This window comes from Dipodomys ordii, unplaced genomic scaffold, assembly GCF_000151885.1.
Source record: "Dipodomys ordii isolate 6190 unplaced genomic scaffold, Dord_2.0 Scaffold51, whole genome shotgun sequence".
Classification (NCBI taxonomy): Eukaryota; Metazoa; Chordata; class Mammalia; order Rodentia; family Heteromyidae; genus Dipodomys; species Dipodomys ordii.
In genome coordinates this window covers 11645689-11662860 of record NW_012267267.1, presented here as the reverse complement: position 1 = coordinate 11662860, position 17172 = coordinate 11645689, and the positions used below count along the sequence as shown (strand labels likewise).

The window sequence follows — 17172 nt, the reverse complement described above, 5'->3', positions numbered from 1 at the left end:
TCTGCTCCCTGAGAAGGAGTGAGGATGTCGGGCTTCTACTCACGCCGAGTCTTGGATCCTGGGTCGTCTCTGGTCTGCAAACTGCAGGATGAAGATGTCCGCTCCTTGTCGGTTCTTGCTGGTGTTGAGTAGAATCCGCTCACCTCCTGCGTCTGGCTCCTTCGTCCCGGACTCTCTGTGTGAGCGCTCATGTATCGCCCAGCTACCGTCTCCACCGCAACCCTGCTGCCGCAGCCACCGCCGGCGGCTGCTGGATAGTTATCAGATGTGTCTTCTTGCCTTGGCTCTCCCTCTCTTGTCTAACTCTCTGTCCTGTGATGGCACACTTGGTGTGTTTCTCTGGCTTGGGACTGTTCACTGGAACTCTAAAACTGCTTTCTATGCGAGAGCTTGTTCAGATTCCAGCTTCTCCTCAGCCATCTTGTCTCAGAAAAAACGATTTCTACCAGAAAACCAAGTGCTGGAAGCTCCCATCTAGGTACTGTGGAGGCTGAGATCTGAGGATCACAGTTTGAAGACAGCCCCAACAGAAAAAGTCCATGAGACACTTACTTCCAATTAACTACCAGAAAACCAGAAGTGTCACTGTGGCTCAAGTGGCAGAGTGCTAGCCTTGAGCAAAATAGCTCAGGTACAGTGCCCAGGCCCTGAGTTTAAGTTCCCACACAACCACCACCACCATCACCAATAAAAATTCTGCCAGATAAAACAAGTGAGGGGGGTAACAATGTTCGACCAGAATTGTACTCAGGATATGGAAACAAGAGGTTTTTCTTTGTTGTTGTTGTATTTAATGTACTATGTGAAGCTATTTTTGTTCTTTCATTCTTTTTCCCCCCTATGGTTTATCACCTGTTGTCATTGTATTTTATTTGAGTACCCTGGGTACATTTTTCTGAATTAGGGAAAGGAGGGGAAACAGCAAAATGGTGAGACAAAGGACAAAGGATGAACCAAGGCAATAGCAACAGTCACAAGACAATATGTTAGAAATGAATTTTACAGGGGAAAACGGCTTCGGAGCGGCGTTTCTGCGGCTGCGGTGGACAGCAAAACTGCTGCGGTTCCTGAGCCAGAGGAAAACAAGATATTTTCCTGAGGTTTATATCCTCCCTTGATTGCCTTAAGTATTATAAATCAGGATGTCTGCACAGTCAGTGGAAGAAGATTCAATACTTATCTTTCCAACTCCAGATGAAGAGGAAACAATTCTGAGAGTGAAGTTAGACGAGTATCCTGATGGTGAAGAGAGATCCAGTATTGCCTGGAACCATCTGCCGGACCCCGAGGTTTTCCGGCGGCAATTCAGGCAGTTTGGATACCAGGATTCACCAGGCCCCCGGGAGGCTGTGAGTCAGCTCCGAGAACTTTGCCGTCTATGGCTCCGGCCAGAGACCCACACAAAGGAACAGATTTTGGAGCTGGTTGTGCTGGAGCAGTTTGTTGCCATCCTACCCAAGGAGTTGCAGACTTGGGTTCGAGAGCATCATCCAGAGAATGGAGAGGCAGCAGTGACAGTGCTTGGAGGAACTGGATGACCCTGGACAGCCGGTTTCTCTCCGCGTTGGAAACCAGAAGTGCTAGTGGAAGACATGGTATCTCAAGAAGCAGCTCAGGGATTACCCAGTTCTGAGCTTGACGCTGTGGAGAACCAGATCAAGTGGGCATCCTGGGAACGCCATTCCCTAAGGCACTGTGAGGATGATGTCAAGACTGAAAATGGAGCACTAGCTTCAAAGCAGGAGATTGCTCAACAGGAGAATCTCATGGAGTTCCTGGTGCTCTTAATATAGGTGTTCCTCAAATTTTTAAATATGGAGAAGCCTGCTTCCCCAAGGGCAGATTTGAAAGAAAGAGAAATCCCTCTCAAAAGAAACAACATATTTGTGATGAATGTGGAAAACACTTCAGTCAAGGCTTGGCCCTTATTCTTCATCAGAGAATTCACAGTGGGGAGAAGCCCTATGGATGTGTTGAATGTGGGAAAGTCTTCAGCAGAAGTTCCATCCTTGTGCCACACCAGAGAGTCCATACTGGAGAAAACCTTACAAATGTCTTGAATGTGGGAAAGCCTTTAGCCAGAATTCTGGGCTTATTAATCATCAGAGAATTCAGACTGGGGAGAAACCTTGTGAATGTGTTCAATGTGGGAAATCCTATAGTCAAAGCTCAAATCTTTTTAGACACCAGAGAAGACACAATGCAGAGAAACTTCTGAATGTTGTGAAATTACAAAAAAAATCAACACTAATGTCTTTTTCTTCAGATATGAAGACACAATTAAAACATGAAGTTATACAGAATAGTTTTTTTCCCTGTTGACTGTCAGAAAAGTCCACTGGGAAATATAAAAGAAATCTTTGCTCACCATTAATATTTTATCTGGAAAGAAATGGTGTTATGCCTGCCTAGAAACTGAAAATTTAAATTTAATTCAGGTGTTAATGCCTAAATTTTACATGTGATGTATTTTCTATTTTTTTCCTCCAAACAATGAACTACCTGATTCTTTGTCCCTTAAAAGTTTTCTAGACAGAAAGTTTATGTTTTGATCATTGAAATGCTTTGTGTATGTATACATTCCCTTCTACTTTTAAAAGTCAGAATAGGGACTATAAAGTCTGAGAACCATCATCATCCACTTAAAAGTATCTTATAAAAAACTGACCTCTTTCCTCTTACATCATTTGAATATATATTTGAGAAAATAGAAAATAAAGGATGGATAATAGTCTCAAAGAAAATGAGCCTTAAGATCTCAGAGAAGTGATGTAGTAGCACTTCCTTCATAAGGGAAGGGAGGACATCCACATTGGGAAGATACCCAGATACTTGGATCTAAGCAGTCAAGTGTGTCAGTTTTTCTTAAGTACAGTTATCTTTCTGCAGGAAAAAGAATAAAAACAAAACTCATTCATTAGGACACATCTTATTAATGAAAATAAATTGTTTTCCCCATGTTTTATTAAAGAGTAGACAGTCTAAACAATAGCTATAAAAGTATAAAGAGAACACTAAGGAGGAATTTGTAGCATATGGTATAAGGTAATCTGTCTTGGCTTTTAGAGAAAGATTCACAGATGTAATTCATTGTTATTTTGCCTTTATCTTTGTTAAGTACAGAAAAAATGCCTGACAAGAGGACAAACAAGTATCAGGTTTGCTATTTTCCTTTGGTACAAAAGGGTTGACAACAGGCTAGAACAGCCATGTGTTTATTAGTAAACATTTTCTACTGAGAAGGCACTGTGCTAGGTACTGTAATCCTACCCTAAGTAGGTAGGTGTTTCTTTCACTGTAAGTCCTAGGAGGGTTAGTACGAAGCCTTTTTATGTATTTAGCCTCTTTCCCTATCAGCATTCGTAGGGGAAGTTACCTCTGAGATTCCCAGAGCAGTAGTTCTTTTAGTAGGGTGTTGTGTTTGGAAGGAGAGAAGGACTGGGCTCAGACCTAGCTAGTTCTCCAGGCGTCTTCTTCAGAGGTGAGTACAAGATAATTCTGTGTCACAGTTTGGAGGAGGAATTTTTTTCAAAACATGTACTCAGTTTCTAGAAGATTAGAGCATACTTACATGTTAAGTTGAATGAACTACTTTAAAAATAAACAACTAGGCTATTAACTAGTTTATTAACAGAATTGGTTGAACTATTTTTAATTTTCATTCTTAACACATTTTTTTAAAAAATGTATTAAAGTAATACATTGTAGTAGTAAGATTATATACTCCTTGGCTGAGAATTCTGAGTACTGTGGTTCTACTGTTGGGTGGAAAATTCTGGAAGTTAAAACATTGAATATAAGAAAAGGCTTTTAAAATGATGGTCATCATTGTATGTGAGGTGATCCAGGCAAACATAGATAGTGCATAGTTCTGGAGTTTTCGTTTATATCTGGTTCTTGGATCAAATTTTAAAATGTAAGATGAGATTTGTATGAGAAAAGTAATAAATTCAAGGCCAGCTGGTGAGAACTGAGGCAGAATGGAGCTTGTTTATAGATTTTTCTGATAACAATTATAAGAAATGTGCTTTATAGACTTAAGATTTATTGAAGTAAAAATATGTAGTGATGATATAATGTATTTTAAGTTATACCAGAAAGTGTAGGGACTTTTGTTTGAGTCTATCTCTATGCTGGGAGGAAACAAGTCAATTTCCAATAAAGCTATAAACTCCTCTGCTCTAAGAAAAAAAATGAATTTTACAACTTGGGGCTGGGGATGGTTCGGGGAGAGAGAAAGTGGGAGAAAACAAATGAGGAGGTAACAATGTTCGAGAAGAAATGTATTCACACACCTTACTATGTAACTGTAACCTTTCAGTACATCACCTAGACAATAAAATTTGTTCAAAAAGAATTGTACTCATTTCCTTACTTACGTAACTGTAACCCCTCTATACATCACCTTTACAATTAAACAAAAAAATCAGCCAGAGCCAGAGGAAACCGCCAAAGTGGCTGATATCATTACCCTATAGAGAATTTACCACTGCCCCCCTCTTTTTGTTTTTTCTATCACAGGGTCAACCCCAACTAGAAAAAAAAAGAGTTTTCAGTTTTAGATAGTGCTGAGAGCTTTATTATCATTATAGTTTGGAAGCTTTTTTATTTTCTCAGTGAGACAAAAGTATGAGAAAGCAAGAGCCCTTTGTCACTTTCTGGGAGTGAAATTCTCAGGCATAAAATCAGTTCGCCAAAGAAGCTGTCTAGAACCTCTTTCTACCAAGGTAGAATACAAGAATTTTGGAAGAGGGTCCCCACTGGTGCCTGAGCTTCATGATCTTGGTCTTGAATACTCCAAATGTATTAGAAATAAATTTATGTTGCTTTTAAGCCCCTTTTGACTATGGTCCGTTTTTCAATGGCAATTCCAATCAAATGACACAATTGAAACTCTATTTACTAGATTGTATCATATAACTCATTTTAATTTAACATCTAAATTATAGAGAAAGTGACATGTATGAATATTGAAGGTACTTTTGGTTTTATAACACTAGATTCTCCTAATTCACATTTAGCAAAAAACTAAACTAGATTCTCCTAATTCACATTTAGCAAAAAACTAAACTAAATCAGATCCTTAATCATGTAATGCTTCCAAACAGGGCTGGAAACCCCTGAAAATAAATAAATAATTTAAAAACCCAAGAACAAAGAAAAATATTAAAGGAATGAATGAACAAAGGCTCTATGCAGGGAGACCCTAGAAAACATGAGGCCTTAAAGAAAATACTATCACTTATCATTTGTATACACAAAATGTTTTTTCTGAGCAGAACTCTTCAAAGAAAATTAAACCAAGAATTAGAGTGATTGATAAAGGTATGGAGCATTTTTAAAGTTTGGAAATACTAACATGATTGATTGTAGCTTGAATTTTCCCTTACAGCGAGACTTGATATTTTATGCAACTTTAATATAGTTTTCATCAACCAGCATTTGGTATATCATAGAGGAAATTCAAATACAAGGCACTCAACACACATAATTCAAAAACATTCTCCAAATGACACAAATTTGCCATAAATTCCTAATCATTAAACCTGATTGATGAGTACATTGGAATGAATTGCAGTATTATGTGCATATTTTTAACTTTCTCATCACTAACAAAATAACAAAGATAAAAAATGACTCTTCCTTTGAGAATACCCACATTCTGTTAGAAGGTACCTCTCTCTTTCTGCCTGTCTTCTTGCTTACTCAATAAAGTTCTGCCATGTTTTCTTACCAAAAAGCAATATATATATATATATATATATATATATATATATGTGTGTGTGTGTGTGTGTGCTTACAAAAAATTCTCATCATCATCAGTTGCAGTGAATTCACTATTCTCATTTCCCAATCTTTGTTATTATATATATGGGTTACAGATCCCTAGTTTTTCTGTCTAAATATACTACTGTCCTTAAGTTCATCGGTGTCTTCTCACAATTTGAATTTTTGTGTCTAGTGGTTGTGCAATATGCAGATATTCCTTCCATATATTCTTTTTAAGTATATCCATGAATGAAGCAATTGTACACAAGATAATTGTGTGAGAAATCATTATGAAATGAATTGTTGCATATTCAAATACACAGTAGCAGCAGATGAGATATGAGAGTCTTGTGATCATAACTTGTTTTGTCATTAACAGGGTACTTGTCACATGACTGCACTTCCTATTATGAATTAGAATGTTAAAATGGATATAACATGGTAAAAGCAATTGTCATTATGGTAAATTATTTCCTTCATCTTCTAATGACTAGCAGAATATCAAAAGGCTGAATTGTCTAAGTAACTTCACTCTTGCAGAGATTAAGTTAAGGAAAGCTGAATTTGTGGCACTTATCTTTTATATTAGGCAGAATAATAATCCTATGAAGGTATCTCAACTCCCTTCTCAATGAGATTTTTTGTCATGCAACTACAGTGACTATAAAAGCACAGATTTTTATAATTTATTCATAATTCACAAGTATATAGTTCATATATTTTCAGTATACAATATGCTGTTTTGATATATGTGCATAGAATGATTAAATCACGTTAACTCATTTATTAATTAACACATTTTATTCTTGTTTTTTTGGTGGTAAGAATGTTTCAAGTCTATTCTGCTAGAAATGATCATAGAAATAATTTATTTTATTTATAATAGTCACAATGACATACAAAGCACAAATCTTCATATGACCCATTTAATTAAAATACTCTTAAGGGCTTTTCATTACAACTGGAAACCAAAGTTTTTACATTGAAGACAATAAAATAGCTAAATTCCTTCATCAGACTGAAGATCTACCCAGGCTACCTTATATGCCTCTGTCTGATTACAACCTCTTCTTATCCTATTTTCATTTTGGCCCAGCTACAATGACTTCTTAATTATTTTAGTGCCTTCTGGGCCACCGGACTTCTTAGATTGACAATGGCCAGTAACATAAATCAGGATGCTCTGTGCTACTCTGCCCTGAATTGAGCCTACAAACATACTTGGAAATTAAGATTAGTGTACATGAAAGATTATTCCTATACATGAAAACATTGTACAAATAATACCATAGTAATAACATGTAGTATTTTTAATATACAAATTATTAATGTAGATTTGTTACTTTAGCATAGTCAATAGGCCACATGGTCAGGCTTGAACTATGTTATCTAAGATCATACATTGTTGTGAGCATAATTTTAAAATCTGAATTATAAGACATAGCACATGTTTCTGAAATTATAATTTATATTTTTCCTGAAAATTAAAAATATAAAAGAATAAAAACAGTGTGAGTAGTTATAGTATTCCATACATCTTGCAGATAGCAGGTTTAAACTTAAATTTCATTGGGTTTATTTTATAACAACTTAAGGTAAGACTGAAAAAATTTGCACTTAAAATATTCCACGAAAACTGTAGAAGACAATTTGAAATAGCCAAGATTAAAATCTCATTGGCTTTTTTTTCATTAATAGATTTTAATTTTTAAAGCAAATATAGATTCACATGAAATTGAACAATAAGTACAGAGTGGCTGGGCACTAGTGGCTCACACCTGAATCCTAGCTACTCAGAAGGCTGAGATCTGAGGATGGCAGTTCGAAGCCAGCTGGTGCAGGAAAGTCCTTGAGACTCATATTTCCACTTAATCACAGAAAAAGCCAGAAGTGGCACTGTGGTTCAAGTGGTAGGGTGCTAGCATTGAGTCAAAGGAGCTCAGGGACAATGCCTGAACCCAGAGTTCAAGACCCAGGACCTGCAAAAACAAAAACAAAAACATACAGAGTATACTTTCATTTTTCCTGCCTACAGTTTCCTTTGTTATTAACATCTTGCCTTTGTGAGGTACTGTGTTAAGACTGATTAGCCAATAAGGAAAACTTCTTATAAGCAAAAGTCATTGTGTATCATTGGAGTTCGTTCTTGTAAATGTTCTGAATTTTGGTAAATGTGTAATCACATTTTTCTTCAGTGCAGATAAGGAATAATTTCCCTGCTTAGAGGATATTCTGTGCTTCTCCATTTCATCCTTCCTCTTCTCATCCACAACCTCTGGTCTTTCCCTTTATCTACAATCTCTTGTCTTTCCATTGAGGTAAGAAAATTCAAAAGGATATCATTATATTCAAGTAATATTTCAAGTGACACACACAGAGAGAACTGAAAAGGAAATCTGGGTCTTATTCACCATCAAATATTTCTCATTAACGAATGACACAAGAAAAGTTATACGCAATAAATACACTTCAAAGAATTTTTTTTAAAAAGTTTGGAAGATGAGATAGAAAACAAAAGGAAAAGATGTTTTAGATTAGGTAATCAAGAAAACTCAGAAGATGTGAAGGATGTGAATTTTGAGGTAAATCTAAATGATAACAGCAAGCATATTCCAGACCATTCATGTCAGAAAAAGAAAACAAATACAAAGGCTCTGATGCAGAAAGAATGTGGTGCTCTGAGTGCCAATTTTTTGGGGGGGCAGGGGAAGAGAAAGAAATATTTATCACCACAGTTGTAAGCACTCAAAGTACACAGATAGGGAATATACTACTCTCTCTCTCTCTCTCTCTCTCTCTCTCTCTCTCTCACACACACACACACACACACACATAACCATGACTTCCCAGACTAAAATAATTGAGCCTATGGCTAGGGCCTCACACACCTGGAACATCTTCAAACTAAGAGTCAGCAAAGCTATCAAAGGTTACCACTGGCATATCATAAAAGTAGAAGTAGGAATAGAAACACACTAACCAAAGGAAGGGCAATTTGACTACCAAAAATAATTATCAAGTGAATTAGAAATATCCAAAATTATCAAATGCAGGAATTTGTAAATGATATTTGAAGAAATGAATAATTTTGAATGATTCTAGGAAATAAGTTTGTTATTTTGAAAGCTAATAAATTGTGCAAGAAAATTAGCATTCTAAATAAAAGCAATATATATATATAGTCTAGAACAATATAAATCTTGGAAAACTAGGGAGCAGTAGATAGGAATATAGACAGGAGACAGAACATGCTAGATCTTATAAGACACAGTGAGAATTGTTTCCTAGTAGATTAAAAATGAAATGTTTTGAAATAGTAAATGATATAGTTAGGGAGGAAACATTATTATTAATAATAATTAAAATGAGAAAACAGGAAAAGATAATCATTATCTGAAGAAGAAAATCTCTGTCACTGGAAATTTAGATTTGATAATGAAATGATGATAAAAGCCCATTTCTGACTTTATAGTTTATATTTGAGAAGAAACATAAGCCTGGTTGTGTGATTTATACAAGATCTTAGATAAGGGTATAAACTATGCTAATATTTAAGACTTAATGTCTCCAGGTAAATATGTATGCATTAATTAGTAGGTTTGCAAAACAGAATATGGTTTTAAAGTATAGATTCTACATAGATAAGAATGAAATAAAACATGAGTTGAAAGTTATCAATGGGTTATAGTTCTTTGTAGGATTCTAGAGATGGAGTAAGAATAAAATGGAGATGAAAAGTACAGTAGAATATTGAGCAGTTTTAAATGTTTTGTTTGCATTTTAGAAAGTATTTCCTTCTTTATGTAATTACTTATACAATATTTAGTAAAGTATTGCTTTAAAGTTATATTCGCATACAACGTTTAAACTAACTTGTCTCAGTACACATTCATTGTAATTTTAATGATGGCTTTGATCATCTTTGATCTTTGAGACTTGTTCTTTCTTTCCCATAGACAACTTATTTTTAAATCCTAGGTATTTAAAAGATCCAACAATTTATCTCTACTTTTATCACCTCTTTACTCGGAGAAAATGTTGCCTTCTTTTTAATAATATGAACTGAGATAGTGGGGTTTTGAATATCTTTTCAGGCCTATCAATAGAATCATAATATAGCAAGCAATAACATCTCCGAACTGCATCTCCTCACCAGATTAGATATGACTCATAGTTAAAAATGTCTTGGATGATAACAGGCACATGGTTAGTTCTCACTGCTTTGATTTGAACATGCTGTGCAACCTAAACAAGTCAAACTTAATAGGAAGTAAGTACGTGGGTTAATAGGAGCATGTTTTTAGAAGGCATTTTCTGAAAACTGTTTAGTTGCTAACAAGATGTACAAATCAGATAACCAAGCCTGTCTCTACTTAGTTTTGTCTGCTTCCTGGCTCCAGATGAAACTAACTTCTCTGCCAAGCACTCTTTCCACTGCTTTCTGCCCTAGGTGACTCAGCCAAGGAGCAGCCCTGGGCACAGAGCTGGAGCTTGTACCATTTGGATTCTGAACCTCTAGATCTGTAAGTTAATTTTCTTCATAGGATGCCTCTGCCAGATACTGCATTACAGTGACAAAAAGCCAGCTATAATAGATGTTTCCATTTTCATTATTATCATTCCATGCCCAGAGCTACCATGCCACTATCAACTGTTACTTGTTTATTTCTTTCTGCTTTGATCCTTTTCTGCCCATTATCTAGTCAGCAACGATAATGTTCTGTTGAAAATGTACATTTGAATAACATTACTGCCTTAATAGAAAATTCCCAGTGATTTCTTTTTGTACTAGGATTGGATTAAAACAACAACAAAAAAAACTCCCATGTTCCATGACATAAATTTAATTTAGTCCTTGTCAAGCTTTCCAACTTCAATGCCTGTTCCTCATCATATTCTTACTTAAAGAAAAATTTGATTTCCTAAATCATTCCAGGTTCCTTCCCTGTGATGCTCCAAATGGTGACACATGTCCAATAACTCTTTCTGGAGTCCCAACCCAAGCAACAGTTAGTTGTTTCCTTTCAAAATTCCAGTTAAATGTTTCTTTAGAAAACTCTATTCCAATCGCAGTCTCTCAATCTGAAAAATCTCTACTAGTTAATCTTACAAAAATTCACTTTTCTCGCTCCTATCACACTTTCATTGTCTACTTAGCTCTTTATTATATGTCCATTGTCTATCCAACATCACTCCATGAAAGTAGGCTTGGGCTGGGAAGGTGGCTCAGTGGTAGAGCTCTTGCCTTGCAAGCAAGAGGCCTAGGGTTTGATTCCTAAGCACCACATAAACAGAAAAAAAGCGGAAGTGGCGCTGTGGCTCAAGTGGTAGAGTGCTAGCCTTGAGCTGAAGAGCTGAGGGACAGGGCCCAGGCCCAGAGTTCAGGCCCCACGATCAGACCGACACCTGCTCCCCCCAAAAAAAGAAAGTAGGCTCCATGAATGTTCATCTGTTGATACCAAGTGGAGAAAATTACAAATAGGCATATCTAATCAAATACTAATTAAATGAATAAATAAAATTGACTTAAATAACTAACTGAAAAGGTGTAGATTTTGATTAAGCTTTAGTGAAAAGGAGAAAGGCTTTATATTTTTAAAACTTTAGTAAAGTATTGCTAACTAAACTTTTATTGAAGCCTTTTTCTCTGTTAGGCAAATACATAGGTTAATGTAAGCTCTTCCCCACAAATCTGTGAAAATAAGCATGATTATTGTACTACCGGGTAGATTCTATATTGCTTTGCTTTAGGAGCTGTAATTTTTGCTTCTGTATCCTGCTTGCTTGCCTTAGTAGCAAAGTCTTAAACCCACCAGTGCTACCACCGCTGTCCTCCAATTGAGGACCACCACAGAGTGGTTCCACTATGAGCAGTCTATTGAAAATTATTACATATGGTATTTACCATAAAGAACAAATTAATTTAAAGGTCATATAACCATAACCAATGAAGATGTGCCAAACCAGCCTTGCATAGCCCATTTACGTAACTAGGTAACCTACCCCTATAAAAACTCATCCTGCCCTGAGCTCAGGCCATTCTCCTACTTTCCCAATGGTAGAAAGCAGTTGCTGGGTGGCTCAAATAAAGTTCCTTTAACTCATTGCCTTGGAGTTGCTTTTGTATTTTGGATACAATAATTTTATCCATTTCTTCCTACAGAAGAAATTAACCACTTTGTCTCTTTTTTTCTTCTAAAGTTGACAGAGAAAGTTTATTTGAAAGTAAAAAGGTACTAAAAGCAAATCTCTGTAAAAACAGAGAGGCCCCAAAAGATGTGTCCATTGGAGTTCTTTAGAAGGATGGTTTTTATTTTATCTTTTCTAGTCTTTTCTTTTCTTTAAATTTTATTATTTGCCAGTCCTGGGCCTTGAACTCACAACCTGGGCTCTGTTCTTTGTGCTCAAGGCTAGTGTTCTACCACTTGAGCTACCGTGGAGATAAGAGTGTCACAGACGTTTATGCCCTGGCCGACTTGTAACCACCATCCTCAGCTCTAAACCTCCTGAGTAGCTAGAATTACAGGCATGGAGTACCCACACAGGAGGGTGGATTTTATAGTATGGGGTTCCTTCCATATGTTCTACCTTGAGCATTGTGCTAATTGTGTAATGGCTTGTGAAGGTGGCACTTTGATTCTTCTTATTGGTTGAGAAGGCACCCAGAGTATTATGAGAAGAAGAAACATTTGAGCAGGAGCCAGCACTATGGAAACAAGCCACATGTTATCTGCCATATTTTTTGTCAGCTGGTATTTATTCCTACCTACATAAAAATTCTTTCCTTTCTTTCCTTCTTTTCCTCTCTGGAATGGAAACCTTATCTGTTGTCAGTGAACAAGAACAACAACCACTTCAGGCTCCTTAGTGCTGAGTGACCAGCCTGGGGTATGGCAGTCTAGGGTCCCCTGGGAAGGGACTTTTAGGTGAGCAGGACATGGTTTGTTCACTGTTGCAGTGTTTATATGTAGTTCTTTATAATGACCATTTGTAGTTTAATGGATTCTAAGCTAGAAGAAAGAAACAAGCAGCTTGAGAATGTAAGGGCCAAAGAATAGCAGAAAAGTTATCTAAGTCATAGGCTATCCCCAACAAGACTTCTTACTACTAAGAGATTACAGGCTACCTAGGAAGAAATAATACCACCCTTTCTGACTCTGCATCCATTGCCATTTCAAAGCCTAACAGAAGGGGTATAAGTTGGATAGCCTTATATTTTTAAGAAGCTGTGTAGGCCCATATGTGGGAAGGGTCATCTGGGCTTCTCCTGGCACTATAAACATAGCAGATGAGAGAAAGGCAAGGTTGTAAATTCTCATCCAATTGGAGAGTCCACAGGCATGGGCATGGGGTAACCTTGCTTATTTCTTATTTCTCCTGACCTCTCAGTTTTAGTTACTTTTGGAAGAGCAAGCTCAAGTGATTCCATTTGAAATCTGACACCATCCCTTATCTGTAATTCTTTCTCCCTAAGATAAGCTTTGTCCAAGTATGTCTCTTCTTGTTGCTGGGATGAGATGATGTCCCAATAGGTCTGATCAGACACTAGAAAGGAATGACTGGCAGTCTGTACGGATAAGACCCTTTTTTGCCATATAAATCAACCAATTTGTAAACTGTCTCTACATTTTTGTGATTTCAAAATCTGCCTACCATACCACAGTATGACTTCAATGTAGAATTGAGACTTTTTATTCAAAATCGCTCATTTCTCTGAGAAACTGAAGCAAAAAAAGATAAAAACACTTTGCCAAAAGCCATGTGGTTAACAAAGGAAAGACAGGCATGTGGATTTCCAATTCAAAGTGGATTTATCTCTTTCATGTTGAAATACAACAGCAGTTAAAACAATAGTCAATCATTTTAGAAAATCTTAATAACTTATCTTGTTCAAGCAGGAGGTCTCCAAACAATTTACACTATTGTTAAAGATTTTTGACTTCCTTGGAGGGATTATGCCTCTTCAGCTTTAGGTTTTAAAAAGGTGTTATATTAGGCTTTGTGATTTGACACTTTTGAAGTACAAATATAATAATATCCAAACATAGTGTAAAAACATGCATCTTCATTAATTATTATTCTTTGTACACAAATTTTCTTCACCAGATTACTTTATCATGTATAAAATATATCAACTGTATATTTTTAGATATACAATTTTTTCCTTATTTATGAATGTGAAAACTAGTTTCAAAGTGAAATGAAACAATGAAGCAAAATTAAATTATTAATGAAAGTTATCTAACCGGTTTTGCATGATATCAAATTTCTGTCTGACTCTCTAGCCTATTTACACTGCTCTGAGAGGGTTTGTTTGTTTATTTGTTTTTGTTTTTCCTGTCTTGTCAATTAAAACTGGAATATTTTGTTTACTATTGAATTCATTTTGAAAAAAAGTGTTTTTAGACATATAACAACATTAACAATACAAATAGTAAGAAATATGTTAATATAAAGAAATAATTTATGGCAAGCATTATACCTTAATTATCTTTATCACATCCTATTTTGTTTAATCCTCACCATAATTTAATACAAATGAAATATTTTTGCTAGTTCATTTTGTTGACTGAAATGATGCATTCAGAGAAGGAAATGGTTATAAAACTTTTGTGTTGTACTAAAGAGATCTCATTTTTTTCTGAAGGATTAAGAATCATTGTTTATGTTTATAAACACTTATAAATAAAATAAATTGCAATAAGATTTTAATAAAATAAAATAAAATGTCTTTCCAAATCTAATGTATATCATTTTGTGCATTTTGTGCATTCTGAGGTATGCATGGAGGCTTGCTGAAGGCGTTGGAAGGAAAGGAATTTTTAAACAGAAAGGGAGTCATGGAGGGAAGGGAAAGAGGGTGCCTTTGTTCACTGGAGCATAATTCAGTATGATTGAAGCTTATAATGTAAAGGGGTGGTTAGTCAGCCTTTTGCTTACCCAATAACATTTGCCAAAGCATTATCATTTTTTTGTTAGGGATTCCTATCACTCAATTTCTCCATCTGTGAAGCAATTTTATCCTAAAATAATAAATCTTACACTATACGGTTGAGGTACTAATGCACTGTTTTGAATGTACTGTTATTTAGTAAGAACACAGTAGTGATTAGGTGACTGCAAGAATGAGAGGATGGAAAGATGTGGTATAACATGAGCCTCATGAATAAGTATTAGGCAAATAGAGAAGAAACAGGAAAACCCCTGTCAAATTATTACTGAATATTATTTTTATTTTGAAAAGGATTTGTAGACAAATAGTAAAATCCATGAAAGGAGACTTAAGGCAGAACAGAACCACAGGAACAATTTAGGCAACCTCCACTTTAGTGATTTTAATGTGAAAGTATTCAGACCAAAATTAATGCCAAAGTTTTAGGAATAGAAAAAAGAGTCAGGACTGCATTTGATACAGTCCTCACACTGTAAGACAGCATTGTGAACAATCAGTTGTGGGTATGGAGGAAAAGTGGTATTTGTCAAAACTAGGTTTCTGGTTTGTAGGTCACTTAAATGTCATTTAGATAATGGAGTCTTAGGAAAAAAGAAATGAACTATGTTCTTCCACAATAATAGTATAGAATTCAAAAATTAAAAAGATAATTTGGACCAGAATATAGATTTTTTTCAAACATACTTGTTTTTCAAAGAAATATAATCAAAGAATAAGGCACCCCATGTTGTATTAATTTTTCTAAGTAAAAAATGCAATGATGAGGTAAACTAATAATCATATTCACCATGTAGTAATAAATAGAGTCTCCCCGATTGTGTTTATATGGAAGTTCTTTACATTTGTTTTCCTAGAAGCTATGGATATAAATGAGTTAAAGGCTATAATTTCTTGTAATAATTAAAATGCATGCCTTTGCATTGCCCCTGTGATGTGGGAAACACCTGTAATCCTTTCAACATACAACATTATAACACAAGAAATTGACTCAGTTTAATTTATAAACAGTCAATCCCTTCACTTGCTTCATTAAATATTTATGAATTTTCATTTCTTTTCATAAGGAAGTTTTTATGAGAACAATAAGAATCTAGTTAATTTCAAAGTGTAATGTCAAAAATTCTGATTTATGTCATTACACTATGTTTATGTGGAAGGAAAGTAACCTCAACAGTCAGGGTCATAGACACAAATGACACTCTGAAGGATTTGGGAATTAAATGCATTCTCAAACTTTGTGTTTCATGGAGAATAATGAACTAGGGTTCTTATTGATAAATCAAGGAAATTGTTGTAATTATCTCTTTATTACTAATTCATCATTCAATTAAACTTTTTGCTGTGAGGAGTAGAATATTGAATAGAATTGGCATTAAGAAAAAAAATCATAAGCTCACATAACTGAACAAGGCAGGGCAGATGTGTCTTTGGTTTGGCTACACTCAGAATTATTTTGTCCTTGCTTATACTGAGACATTGCTGCCATGTCTTGCTGCTCCTAGGAGTCTCTATTTACTCCACATTTATAAAACCTATAAAATGAGAGAGAAAAAAAGTTTGGTTTGCTAGCAGAAATTTGATTCTTATTAGCTATGATTGGCTTCACCTGGATGGTGCCTCTCTCTGAAGCAAGACTCACAGCAAGAAAGATGGAATGTGCTGATTAGCCTTCCCCAAGTCACATAATCCTATACACAAACATCCAGAAATAAGAATGACTTCATCCAAGACATGAGCCAAGGTTAGTGTATCTGTGCTGTGTAACAATACAAAATGGAGAACTATTGACAAATGCACAAGGTGTTGATGCTAGACAAGAATTATTAAATGTCTTCTACAATACAAACAACTTGGAACTGTGTGTGGAATCTGTCAAGGACAAATAAAAGTTTACCGAATGAAAGATTAGAAATCTTCCCACTGAATTTCCTTATTACAAAATAAATAAATTCAGTTATAATACGAACACAAAGAATGTATTTTTGTTTGAATAGGTAGTTTATTCTTGTTGATATGTAAATGACTAATAAACATGAAGAGAAAGGTCAGATATATGAATTGATACAATTTTAATGAAATTAATTGGCAGTTTATAAAGGATATCAATAACTGTTGAAATTGGAGTGAAAAGAACCTCATGTATAAGTTGAAATGTGTATCATTTTTAATACTTTTTTCTGAATAGTTGCTAATGCTAATCAACATAAAAGGCTAAAATTTGCAGTCTAAAATTCAAACAGTGACTAAATGCATTAGTTTTTTAATGCAATGATAGTTGTTTCTATTGAATTACATATTTTAAAGATTATATATTATAATTATATATATTATATAATATATTATATATATTTTAAAGATTAAGTCCACTAATTTATGCAACTAGTATACAATTAAAATATACATTGAATTTAAAGAATCCCATTGACACCACTGCACTCCCAAATTACTCA

The 17172-nt window shown here is 35.1% G+C and overlaps 1 pseudogene; it reads left to right on the top strand.

Annotated features, from left to right (window-relative positions):
* Nucleotides 1-1142: 1142 nt before the first annotated feature.
* On the top strand, nt 1143-2322 carry LOC105988789 (annotated as a pseudogene).
* The last annotated feature ends 14850 nt before the right edge of the window (nt 2323-17172 follow it).